The 13,787-nt window shown below is 26.4% G+C and overlaps 1 non-coding gene across 1 annotated transcript; it reads right to left on the bottom strand.

Moving 5' to 3' along the window:
• Nucleotides 1–2,479: 2,479 nt before the first annotated feature.
• Trnaa-ugc (transfer RNA alanine (anticodon UGC)) lies at nucleotides 2,480–2,551 on the bottom strand. Its single transcript has one exon. It is a non-coding gene; the product is annotated as a tRNA-Ala (tRNA).
• Nucleotides 2,552–13,787: the final 11,236 nt, after the last annotated feature.

Below are 13,787 nucleotides of genomic sequence, written 5' to 3' on the forward strand. Positions count from 1 at the left end.
ATTTCTTTATTATGATCATCTATAAGTACTTCAAAAAATTTGCCATTAAGTATGCTTAGTTTAAATTTGTTGTTATAATTTTCGGTTGAAGATTCATCTGAAGACGAAGATAAACATATTCTTCTATTTTCTTCTTCCATAATTTTAAAATAGACAAATATAAAACGATTCAAATATGGTAGTTCTAATTGTTAGCAAATTGCTATATGACGACCAACGTCATATATCAAAAATTATCTTAAAATATCTAAATTTTGATTAAATTTTTCATTTAAATCTTAAAACAATATCATTTTAAATTTTAATACTATTTAAATTAACCAATATAAATTTTTTTTAAAGTATCTGTATTGAATACAAAGTTGGTTACAAATACTTTTAAATAATATGTATCTTAGATACTGGATACAAGATACTTTCCAAAATTTTAAAAGAAATAAATATCCGCGATACTGCCCAACCCTGTGAAAGGGCTATGCTTAGATCACAGACTGCCCGAACCGTTATTAATATTAATAAAATAAAATTTATTTAAACATTATATTAAAATAATGATAAAATGTTATACAATTCTCAATATTTTTAGTTTACTTAATATAATTAAATTAAAAGTCAATTAAATTTAAAGTCGATTATTTTTTAAGTTTTATGATATACCACATAAGTTTAAAAATAATAATAGAAAATTTGTGTATTTTAGTATATATAATATATATTATTTTACTATATAAAATATTAAAAAACATAGGCGTATCAGTGGGAAGTTGGGGGAGGGGGGCCCCCACTCGAATTGCTTTCTTGTAAAAGTCATTTTAAGCTCATAAAAAATTCACCCTATAAATGATATTTCATTAATTGAAAGTTTTAGGAAGTGCTTGAGCCTAAATATAAAACATCGACCAAGGGGCTCAGGTTTAAATTTAAAAAAATGGAGTAGGGGCGAAAATAAATTTGGGGAGCCATGGGAACCGTATGTTAGGCCCAAACTTTAAAATATCAATAAATAAAAAATATAATATTTACTTTATTTATAAGATGAAATTTTAAAAATAGAACAGTGGCATTGGCTAACAATTTTTAGAGGTATTTTTCTCCAAGAAAATTGGCCTTTTTTAACTATAAGAACAAGAAGATCCATTGCACTTCTCTCGGCATTTGCAAGCATGACAAAACTATAAAACGGGCTCTCACTTTGTAGGTATTTTTTTTAAGCTAGAGTCCAATAACCTTCTCAGGACCGAAGGAAAACACCCCGATAGTATAACCTTAATCCCATGGACTAGAAGTGAATTCCTAGTTTGGGACTTTGTATCAACTCTATTTCCTCTTCTTATATATAAAGTAATTGCATTAATTTATCTAGTTTATACCTTTGTATCCTTATCATAGTGTCGACTCTCACAACATTAGTACGAAACCATTAAACCATTTAATATTGACAAGCATATCAACGATAAAACAGATGTACATCGCAAATATTTTTTGTTTTTTATATATACATTTTAAAATATATATTTAATTAAAAGTGTACATCAATGGAAACAGCAGGGGTTTGCCATTTTGGTTATTCATATCATTATTAAAAAACGAGAGGCCAATTTATTTCTATGCAAACTTTATTAAAGAATAGCCTGATCATCGAGATAATAAGGAAGTAAGTTATCAATTTAGTAATAGTGTTTGATATGAGAATAATTATAATTAGGGTATGACGGGTCCAGCTAAGCTGATTTGATTTCTACGGCGCTTTCAAATGCATGAGTTTAGGTATATGTCATTGGGATTACTCAGCCTTTTTTAAATGATAAAAAAATTCGATAAATTTAAGCAAAAATATTTATTAAAATATCGATTGTTAATTTATTGTGAATAATATTTCATAGTTTTTTTCAAAATATTTCTTTCATTGTTCTTCCTAAATCTCCTTTTTAAATATTTTAAAAAATATTTCCTTTTAAATGTTTTTTAATGCGGGTTTTCTCTAAATATATAAAAAAAATTTTTTTACATAAAACCTAATTAAAAAAATTATAATTTATAAAATAATTATATAATGAGTCCCCAAAAAGGAACCGCAATTGTGTCTAAAAATTTCTATTTGAATTATAAATACCATACTAAATCCCTAAAAAATTATCAAGTCCTTTATTTTTATCAGCAACCTGGAGTTTCTCCCCGGACTAATTTTTAAATATTTAACGCCATCTTTTAATAAAATTTTAATAATAGATAATTTATTAATTATCACCTCAGTGAAACTAATGTGATTAGATAGAATACAGAATTCCAAAATTTTAGTAATTATAACTTAATCTCATCTTCAGTTTTGTTCATTTTAAAAATAATTTACAAAATAATGTATAATTAAAGTTTAATTATTAAAAAAGTCTACAACTATTTTTTCTATTTAATTTGACAAAATTGTTTTATAAAAAAACAATGTAAAACTACTTTTCCTATTTAAAAAGCAAAAAAATATTGGAGGTACGGGGTATCGAACCCCGGGCCTTCCGCATGCAAAGCGGACGCTCTACCGCTGAGCTATACCCCCAAGTTCCATAATCTTCTTTTTTAAGTGATTTTATACTTTTATTATTAAAATTTATTTTTATTTATAGAATTACAATGATAATAAAAGGTATGTTTATCTATAACTTAGTCTTAAGCAATTTATAGGTTATAAAAAGGAACACTTTATATCAAGTTTTTTAATTTGAATTTGGTTTTCCTATTAAAATTCTGTTTTTTTTTTAAATTTCAATTATTGAAATGCTATCTGTTATATTTAGATTGACTTAACTCTTTGTTATGATTTTATTCTTTTTGCTATTTATAATCTTTTACTATGTAACTAATTGCCATGTTATTACTATTTATTTGACTTTATTTTTTTTTAAATTTCAATTATTGAAATGTTATCTGTTATATTTAGATTGACTTAACTCTTTGTTATGATTTTATTCTTTTTGCTATTTATAATCTTTTACTATGTAACTAATTGCCATGTTATTACTATTTATTTGACTTTATTATTGAACCCTTTTGAGTAAATATTAATTTGCTTAAACTATTTTAGACCATGATATACTTGATATAGTTTTAAAATTGTTTATTTATAGATTTACAGTTTACTCAAAGCATGGATATTAATAAAGAATTAATGGTCTGAGATCTAGATATGATTTTAAAATAGTTTACTCATAGATAACAGTTTACCAAATGCACAGATATCAGTAAAGACTAAATGGTTTTAGGGATTTAGACATTAAATTAAGTATCAACAATGCTAATCAATAAATTAGCTTATAGATGAAAAAAATATTACAGGAGAGGATAACTTTTCTCTATTTTATTTGTTGCTATAAGGTAAAAAATATCTTTTAGGGTTATATTAATAAAAGAAAGGAATTTTAAAAAAACCCCAATAAGTTTAGAATTATGAATTTAACCAATCAATGGGAAAGACACAACATTATCCTATAAAAGAGAATATCCAAATTAAAGATTTTAAATTAAATATAGGCATTTAATTTCTTTGGCACACCCATTTTAATATATAAAAATAACTAAATTCTTGAGAATAGCTAATGTGCTTAATTTTTGCATATATCTATTTACGACTATGACGTTCATGTGGAATCCCTGACATAAATGTCCTGGACAAAAAGACGCTGGACAAACCGGGCTAGGTTGGGTTGAAATTTAAAAAAAAAAATATTTAGCAGGTCTCTGATGAAAATTTTGTATAAATTTTTTTTTGCCGTGATCATATTATAGTCAAATTTCTTATAATATTTAATAACCTTACCACCATATGGTTCATTAATTCGGCATATTTTTACATTCTCTCACATCCTTTAGCTTACTCAATTGAAAGATACCTAAATAAAATAAGATATTGGTCTTAGAAGAGAAAAAATTTATTCAATTTATTATATAGTTTTTAAAGTCAAATATTGGAAATTTTGAAAATTTTTTTGATTATATTTAGCAACGAATTCAAGAAAATATTTTTTTTTTTGCTAAAATAATGTTTACCCTTGTCAATATTTATTTTTTTATAAAATTATTCGATGTATGGGCACAATTTTTAAAAACAACGTTCAAAGTATTAATTTATGATTTCGCCAAACAGTTTTAAGAGCTATTTAGAAGTGACCAAAGAAAGCAAGGTAATTAGAAAATTATACACTTTTAAACACTAGAAAATAAAAGTAGAAGCCCAAACCTTCCTGTCATCTATGAACAAAATCACTAAGCTTAAACAATATTATTTTGATAGACCCATATCGGGGCTTTTAACAACACTATATAAACACTATAAAAGCTTTAACGTAGTTAATGGCATAAAAACAAGCAAATCATATATGATTCGTGATAAAATAAATTTAGAGCAACCCTAGATATTTCCCTATTTGAATAACCACATAAATTTTTCCCCAATTTGAACACGAGATCATTAATCTATTTATTACATTGCCAAAGGTTTTTTTATACATAAATATATTTATAAATTTGAGTATAGTATATAGTATGTACCAGGCCTATCCAGGAATTTTCCAACTTTCCTATAGGGGAGGGGAGGGGGAAATACGATTAGGCCGGGGTTTCCCCTCATAGATTTTATTGGAGGTCTTTAGGTCCACCTATTGTATCCATTTAGCTATATTATATTTTTATAAAAATAATTTTCACTTATTTTTATATTTCTCTAGATATTTTAAATTATAGCCGTTATTTTTAAGAAAAGTTATTAACTTCTATTAATTTTTATTTCAAATTCTTATTATACATTTTTTTAGGGGAAGTGGGAGGGGGGGGCGGGTAGGGGAAAAATTTTGATCAGCCTAAAATGATATTTACGAGAACAGACAAATTTGCAATGACCCTTATAGAAACCTTTACTGAGTTTTATTATTTTAACTGTTTATAAGTTAATAAATAATATAATGTTATATGCGTTATGGTTTCCTAAATATTTTAAATATAATATTAAATTATTATGTAAAGCAGAGATCTGCAAAGCCTGACCCGATAAGTCCGAAATCCCGGGACTGGTGCTTTAAAAAAAAACCTTAACGGGTTGGGGCAAGACAATTCATATATAAAAACATCGGGCTGAGCCACGGAAATCTGCGATTTTGAATTTGATTAATATCTTTTGAAAAAAAAAACTAATAAATAACAAAAATGAGATAATTATTTTCATTTTATTTTAAGACCTATAAGGTAAAATCTTATAGATAATTATAGCAGGGGCACAGGACATTTCCTAAAATTTTAATAGACCAGCCCGACATTAAAATTCTTATATATTTTCTTGAATTTCAAGACATTATTTTCATTAATATCTATAACTAAATGTAAATAAATTAAAAATGCTTATTTCTTTGTTTTTTAGGTCTAACTATGATACGATATCTATAAAGAATATGGTAAATTCTCAAAAAATCAAACAGGTTATTTACATTTATAAAATAATCCAATTACAAAACAGAGATAAACACATTTGATTTATAAAACTGTTGGTATATATATATATATAGCCATATAGGAGAGATATAAAAATCTTGACTGACATTGGGAAAAAATAAATAAATATCATGACTAAATGAGCTTGGCCCTGCAAATCTATGATATAAAGTAATATTTTGCGCCCTCTATTGGTAACTTATTTATTTATATTTCTTAAAATATATAATATTTATTTACATTTCTATTGACGTTGTGCCGAACCGGGGAATAAAATATGTTGACTAAAATAGACCTATAAGTTCCTCACAGTACTTGATTTCCCAAGAGAAAAAAAAATTAAGATTTTTTCTTTTTTATAAGTTAATTTTAAAAGACGCAAAGGTAAAAAAAACTTTTATTAAATTCGAAAAAATAAAAGAAATTAACATATTTTGCCTAAAACTAGGCCTTTTTATACCTTATAATTAAATAAATAACAAAATAATTTTTTAAAATAAAATAATAGGACTCATCCTGAGTCTTGCAAAATTCAAAGCCAAAAAAAAACACGCCTATGTTACAAAGCCATATTATTCCGCGTAATCAAAAGATTATATAAAAAAAAGTATACAATAAAAAAAAACGATAAAGCACTAAATATGACAATTTCTAAAATTATTATATTATTAATTTCCATTTAAAATTAACAAATCATGTTAGTTATTAATGAAAGACCCCTAAATATTACAATGCATAAAATATTACAATAAAAAATATGTCATTTTTTTAAAAATATGACACAATAAAATTATAAATAAAAACTGATGATAAAATAATTTAGCAAATTTCAACTGCTGTATGTGGATGCGGAAACGATAACATGTCTAAAACTAGAATGTTACACACCCAATTTTTATCTATCTAATTCAATGTAAGAGCACAAAAGGACATGTAATTATTTGCTGTCCATATCTGTAGTAATCGAACGATTTGTGATTATTTAATTTTTCGATTTAAATTGTTATTTGCCAAATTATACACATTACCAAAGTTTATTTTTAATTGCTCTGTCTATGGAATATCCTATTAAAAGCTTGGTTATCTATTGTGTTAAAGGAAAATATTAGTCTTTATTAAGAAAATTAAGATGATTTTATATATCATAATTTCGTGCAATAATGCCTTCCACATCCCCAGCATCGCGTCATAAATCGAACCCTGTGACATCTCCTTACATATATGTTGGGATGTATCACCGATTTGAGATGTGTTTTTTCAAATTCGCTAAACATAAAAAAAAATATAATTCCATATATTTCATAATCCTACATTATTAGTGTTGTTAAATTAATACCGGAAGTTTTTTAAAAAATAATGTTTTTCGGTCTAAACCCCGGGTTGGGGCTCAGAGCAGGTCTGAGCACGAAATTGAGTTGTAAATTTTACGACCAAGCAAATTAACAACACTGATTCCACTAAAGTGATAAATGCGACGGAATTCAAGGTAGAGATCTGAAAACTTTGTGCCGGGCTGGGGCCTACTTTTATATAAAAAAATCGGATTCGGGCTGAGTCGGGCCCAATATTTTTCAAGAAAATCCGGGCCGGGCCGGGCCGGGTCGAGCCTTGGAAATTTTTTTTTAAATATATAAATTTATCAATTTTATATTAAATTTTTTAGGGAAACTAGACGCCATAATAACATATACCTTTTATTTTGAGTAATTATTAAATTCTATATTTAAATAAAATCGGGCCGGGTTTTTTGAAAAAAATTTCGGGTTCGGGCCGGTTTAAAAAAATTAGGCCCGATGCAGATCACTAATTTTAAGGCATAATTGGGAATTATTTATCTAGCTGAAATTTTTAAATCTAACCTATTTATCAGTTTACTTCGTTGGGGCGTTTCCCATTCCATTAAATTCCTTCAGAATCCTAACTTATGATTTGATTTATGGATATGATCTAGATACAAGTATCTAGATCCTGTATCTAGATACAAGTATCTAGATCCTGTATCTAGTATTAAAATGTGGTATCTGTATCTGCTAGATAGATTTTTGAATAAAATATCTGTATCTAGATATTGTTTTAGACAACGTATCTGTATCTAGATCCATTTAAAAAGTATCTTTTAACAACTCTGATGGGTATATATAAAGGATAGGAAATAGAATAAAGTAAAAAGAAATGATATCCACTCAGAAAAAATTTAATGACTTCTTTTACATTATTTACATACGATTCACTAACATTAACGAAAAAAAAAATATTTACGAAAAACTACCGATATTTATAAATAAATAATTTCGAATAATACAAATAATTCGAATCTATTAGACTTCGAAATTATCCTTAAAAATAAGAATCGAATCGAATTTTGAAAAACAAATAATTCGTTTTATGCCTATATAACTAAACTATGTGTCAGTTTTAAGAATATTTTTGAACTCACTTTGGCGCCATAAAATGATAAAATAGCAGTAAATTATTAAAATAACAATTAAAATCATTAATTTATAGTTTTATTTAATGAAATTTTAAAATATGAAACCTACATTTTTATTATAATAAAAGCAGCTTGATTTTTTTTTTGCACCTATGCAATGAAGGAGATTAAATTATTTTACAAAACAAATATTGCCAAGACAAATTCACAAAATTATCGTCACCACCACCCCCCCCCTCCCCTCATTCCAGCTATTAATCTTAGGAAGATTTGCTAAGGTATCAAAGATATTTTAAATTTGATTTTGTATAATATAAATAAAATATTCGCGGATCACCCTCATTATGGGGTTAAACTTAAAATGATTTTGATTAAACATTGTTTTTTTTAGTAAGATTTGACACGAAATGAATTTTAAAATAAATCAATTACTTTTCTTTTATAAAATAAAATGGAAGCCTTATTAGAATTTTAAGGAAGAACATTCTAGAAATAAAATGGGGGAAAAAAGACACTAAGAGATAATTATGTTATAAGTATTAGAAGTTAATATTAAAGAAATATTCCGCTTACATTTTTTTTTAGCTTAAAAAAAAGAAATTTACGAATCCTCCACTCCTAGTTCATACATCCCTCATTCAAATAATAATATTAGAACCATTAACAATGGTCTTCGTAAAATATAATTCGTTGCCATTTTTCCATTGAGGAATTGAGAAAAGGTAGTCATCCAAGTATAGATTTTACATTTTTGCAAAAAAACATCTTCTATAGTCCTTCGAAACTTTTTTTTTAGATGCCTAAATGGTAAGACACAAACTAACAGAGGTACTAATGAACTAAATTCTTAGTAGTAGTAGTAGAAGTCTGTTGATCTTCTGAATTAGTATTGTTAAGCGGGACCGATTTATAAGATTTTAGCCACTAATAATATTATGTGAGCCTCGAGATTTGGCAAATTCTAAACCTTTCTTACCACTTATGAGCAAAATATACAGGCTAGAATAATGTTATTTTGATTCGAACCGTTTAGCAACACTAATCTAAATGCTTAATGATTCTAAGGAAAGAATGATAAGTTGCAAGATATATTTTTCTTTAAAAAATAATTTTTATTATTATTTCTCGAATATACAATTTCCTATTTTAATAAAATAGTTGTTCATGATTATATATTATAAATATGTATAATTAATTGTAATATCCCTTGAGAATCCATATAGCGATAACAAAAAGTATTTTTATCCATTATAGAAAGAGCTTTTTAAATCATTATAAGCATCAAAATATCATATTATATTATTTAAGTTAATGTGCATTTTATTTAAATAAAATAAATGATTTTGTTTTTATATTTGCAATAACCAAAAATTTATACGCACTTTAAAAAAAAAATAAAATAGGCTTAAATATTTTTTAAGGAATTTGTTCTCCTGTTTTTTTAATATTAAAAAAAACAGTTTTAAATGTTTTTTAATTTTGTTTTATTGTGTTTTTTTTAAATATTCTTTACATCCTTAGGGTTTACACATTTCCCAATATTAGCTACTGTTATTTGATGGCAAATTAATCCGTCTTCACACTTTCCTTGCTGCCAGGCTACCCCACAGGGATCATTGATTTTCTATTTATTTACAATATGCATCATATTTTTATCAATAATGTATAAATTCTTCTTAAATGTCAATGTTACTTTTTTATATTGACTTAGTGATTTTTTTTCCCATTCCTATCTAGTAGGGATTTTCATTTATATATAAAAAAAAACTGTTTTCTTTAATGACACTACATGTCCCTAATAAAAATAAAAGAAAGGATAACTAGAAAAACGATACATTATATATTTTATGAAGTAACTCTTGGATATCTATCTACGCATTTTCCTCTTGATTGAATTGGTTTTCGATAACTTTGGAATTCGCATATCAACCCTCTCGAACATTTGCCCTCTGTAAAAAATGGTCCACCACACACCTCTCCTTTAATCTATTTATTAATATAATTTTATAATTTTATAATACTAATATACTATATTATAATAAATAGTAAATTTTGGTTAAATTATTATTATTTTATTTTTTTAAAATGAACGTTTATCGGATTAAAATAATTTATATTTAATATGATAATAAATTATTTTATAAATTAACTTTTGCGCAAACTAAACAACAATCACAAGCATCGCCAATAGTATCTCCTTTGCAATTAACAGGTGGAGGGGTATCGCATTTAACGGTTAGACTTTGACAAGGACAGCTCAATGCTTCCACGAATCTAATACATTTTATAAAAATTTCACAAAGAATCAATATTTACTCTAGTTTGTGTATATGTTAACGACAATGTGTTATTTTTTCAACTTTTTATCATTTTTTGAGAGAGTTTTTTTAAAATATAAATATCTGATTTTACCGGAAATGTATTGCATAATGTTTAGAATACCAATTGTCTGGAATTCATAAGATAGGTATTCTAAGCATGCTGGTTAAAGTTGAAAAAATAACACGTTGCCGTAAAAAACACATTCCCACTAACATATATAAATTTTAGAAAGTTTGATTAAGTTAAACGAGTAAGTTTAAGAGGGATTGTTATACAATAAACAATATTATAAGATAAATATCATCTTGTGAGCTAATCCTAAAATTACATAGCATTATAAGGTAAAATATATCGTCAAATTAATAAACTGATATACAATAATGAATAATTATAATCTCTTCCACATATACAAGTTATTCTTTTAAAATGAATTTCAAACTTAAGCATTGTCAGAATATTGAGTAGGATAATCTATCAATACATGCTTGTAGGGGGTCTAGAAAATCTGTGATTTTAGCAAATTTTTTAAAACTTAAATCATTTTTATAGCCTGCATTTTTTTCTTATTTTAAAGGGAATTGTACACCGGCATGTAAAAATTATTTTTCCCGTAAAACAATTTAAAATTTTTAGTATGAATTTAAAAAAAACATATACAAAAATTTATGGGAAAATTAGGTGAAATTCCCATGGTTGCTATATATTCTATTCTACTTCTATATACATTGCTTTAAATTTGCTAAAACTCCTATGACTTCCATTTTTATCGGAGCTTTTGAGATATTAAATTTTGAAGTTTGAAAGAAAAAAAACGTTTAAAGATCTATTACAAAGAAAAAGATTTGGAAGTTCAAAGTAAAATTCGATTCAAAATCCTGTTTAAGCAATCTCAAAAAAAATAATCTTCCTTTACAAGAAATTTTGATTTTACCATCCGAGATCAAATCTTTGAAGATTCTTAATCTTGAAGAGCATTTCAAACTCTGGATATATACTATATATATACACTTACGTGCTATAGAAACTCCCCAAAATTGTTGTATACATTAAAATTTTGTCGATTAACATTTTGATGAAATTAATTTTTTTGATACCAGTTACACCCAGATTTGATACAATTTTTCGATTTATATAAAATTTTATGACGAAATAATTATGATTAAAAAAAAGTAATATCTATTATTAGGGCGTGTTACAACTCCGAGATAAGTAATTTTTTTTTAAAAAAAGGGTGAGTTTTTCAATATTTTTTTCAATGACATATAAATGGGGGAAAAAAATAAACATTTAAATCTAGTTGATACTGCAAACGTTAACCATGCATTCATAGTTAGCGCAAAATACGAGGGCGGAGAGCGTATTTTGGGGAAATTTGTCGCAAATTTCCGCTAAACTATGAACGAAAAGGTAACTAAAAAAGAATTCATTAACGTTCGTTTCTTTGTTCATTAACAAAATACGTTTTCTTTCAACGTTCATACAAGGTAAGAAATCAAATCAGAGTAAAGTGTGTCCAACAAATTCATAACTTTTTCTCGAACGGACGCCCAAGTTCTTTTGTTTCGACAAACCCAAATTAAAAAAATTAATTAAAAAAATGAGCCGGTATTCATTATTCAAGATTTATTGACGATTATATCTTACTCACGTTATATCTTTCACAAATAGTAACTGTTTTATTTTAAAAAAATTCACTTGCAATTAGTGTTGTTAAATGCCTCGATTTGAGCCAATTTTTAAAAATGGCTAACTCAAGATTCTAGTCAGAAAATTTCATTGCTAAAGCCTTGAGATTTTGCTACTAGATGTCCAAACCCTTGTGCCATCTATGATCAAAATCTTCAGGCTTACGTTATTTCCTTTTGGATAAAGTATCGACTTGCAATGCCATTTAGTATCTAAAATTCATAGGGAGAGTATTCCAAACGTGATAGAATTCCATTTCCGGTAAAATCAAATTTCTAAATTTAAAAAAAAAACGCTCAAAAAGTTGATTTAAAGTTGAAAAAAAATAACACATTGCCTCTAACATAATATATTTTTTAAAATGAAATTAAATATTTAATATGACGAATGTCTACTTTATTTATTTAAAATTTATAAATTGGTATGATAATCAAAATTTAAAGTTCGCTATTTATGTTGTTAGCTATTCAATAGAATCAAAAACGTAGCAGCCTTGTTTAAATTGGAGAGGATATTATAAAACATGCAATGCAATAATAATAATTTTTTTCTTATTTAATTAATTTAAAAAATAATATATATATCTAAGAGAAATGTTTAAAGATATCATTAGACAATAAATAGCGCGATTGATTAAACAACTTTTCAAACAATGGCCATTTGTTGAGCGAACGACTCTTGAAACGTTTTGCAAGTCGACATCCGATTTCATTGCATTTATATCATCGCGGCAGACAGCATTTCACAATTCATCAGAAATCAAGTTTAAATGTTGGCGAATTTTAAGTTCTATGTGATTTTTCGGAAAATTATGCCTTTGAGGATCAGGACCACGTTCAAGGATTCCACTGAAATAATAACCAATCTACTCTTCATCCCTTTACTGTGTATTATTATGGTGAAAACAATATGAACAAACATAGTAATCAAGAGTGAACCCTATGGTATAACTTATAAAATCCTCCTGTGTCATTCTTTCAAAAAAAAATTTTTGACCGATAGTTTGCCCTAAGTTGGAAAATTTCCCCGCGGAATTGCCAACACGTTATCCTTGGCTGCCACGAATGCAGATACTAAAAAAAATGCTGGATACACGATTTTAAATTATTTAATTTAATATATAGCATATATACTATTATATTAAGTTGAGCAAATTAATATGCCTTATGTGGCCCTTTACTAAATGGGTTAGAATTAAGAAGCTAGGAATAAAAAAGGATTTATACTTAAAAAAAAAATTCTCGGAACTATTTTTATTTCTTAATTCAGTTAATGATGAAGGGGATTTTCTAAGTGACTAAAACTCGAAATGATCACACTGCATCCTCGTCTTAAATTTTTTTTTGCTTCTTAAGATTCATATTAGTAATTTGTTCAGAAAAGAATCCAAGAATTTTGACATAATGTGGACGATACCCTCTAAAATCTGCTGAGACTCATTTAGACTCTAGCTCAGATTAAATATCTAATTTTTCCGAAAATATTCACTCTTAATTGACAGGAAAAAAAAATTTAAATTAAAAATTAAAAGCATTCTAAAATATGTTGGGAAATAATTAGTGTTGTTCCGATTTTTATAAACGGCTAACTCGATATTTTATCCAGAAAAAATATTACACCATCCCGAAGATTTTGCTCAGAGAAGGAACAAAGGTCTAGAACATTATATGATCGAAATCTCGATAGGCAATATTTTTTTGGCCTAAAATATTGAGTTAGCCTTTTTAAAAAAAATCGGCTTAAAATGAGCCATTTAAACAACGCTAGAAATATTATACAGCGACGAACTTAGTAAATGCGGTGTAGACGCTAGAAACCTTGGTTGGGGAATAATTACTAAGCCTTTTTCTTCTTCTTTTCTTCTGATACATTACGA

The sequence above is a fragment of the Gordionus sp. m RMFG-2023 genome, chromosome 5 (assembly GCF_954871325.1).
Source record: "Gordionus sp. m RMFG-2023 chromosome 5, tfGorSpeb1-WG-v2, whole genome shotgun sequence".
Lineage (NCBI taxonomy): Eukaryota > Metazoa > Nematomorpha > Gordioida > Chordodea > Parachordodidae > Gordionus > Gordionus sp. m RMFG-2023.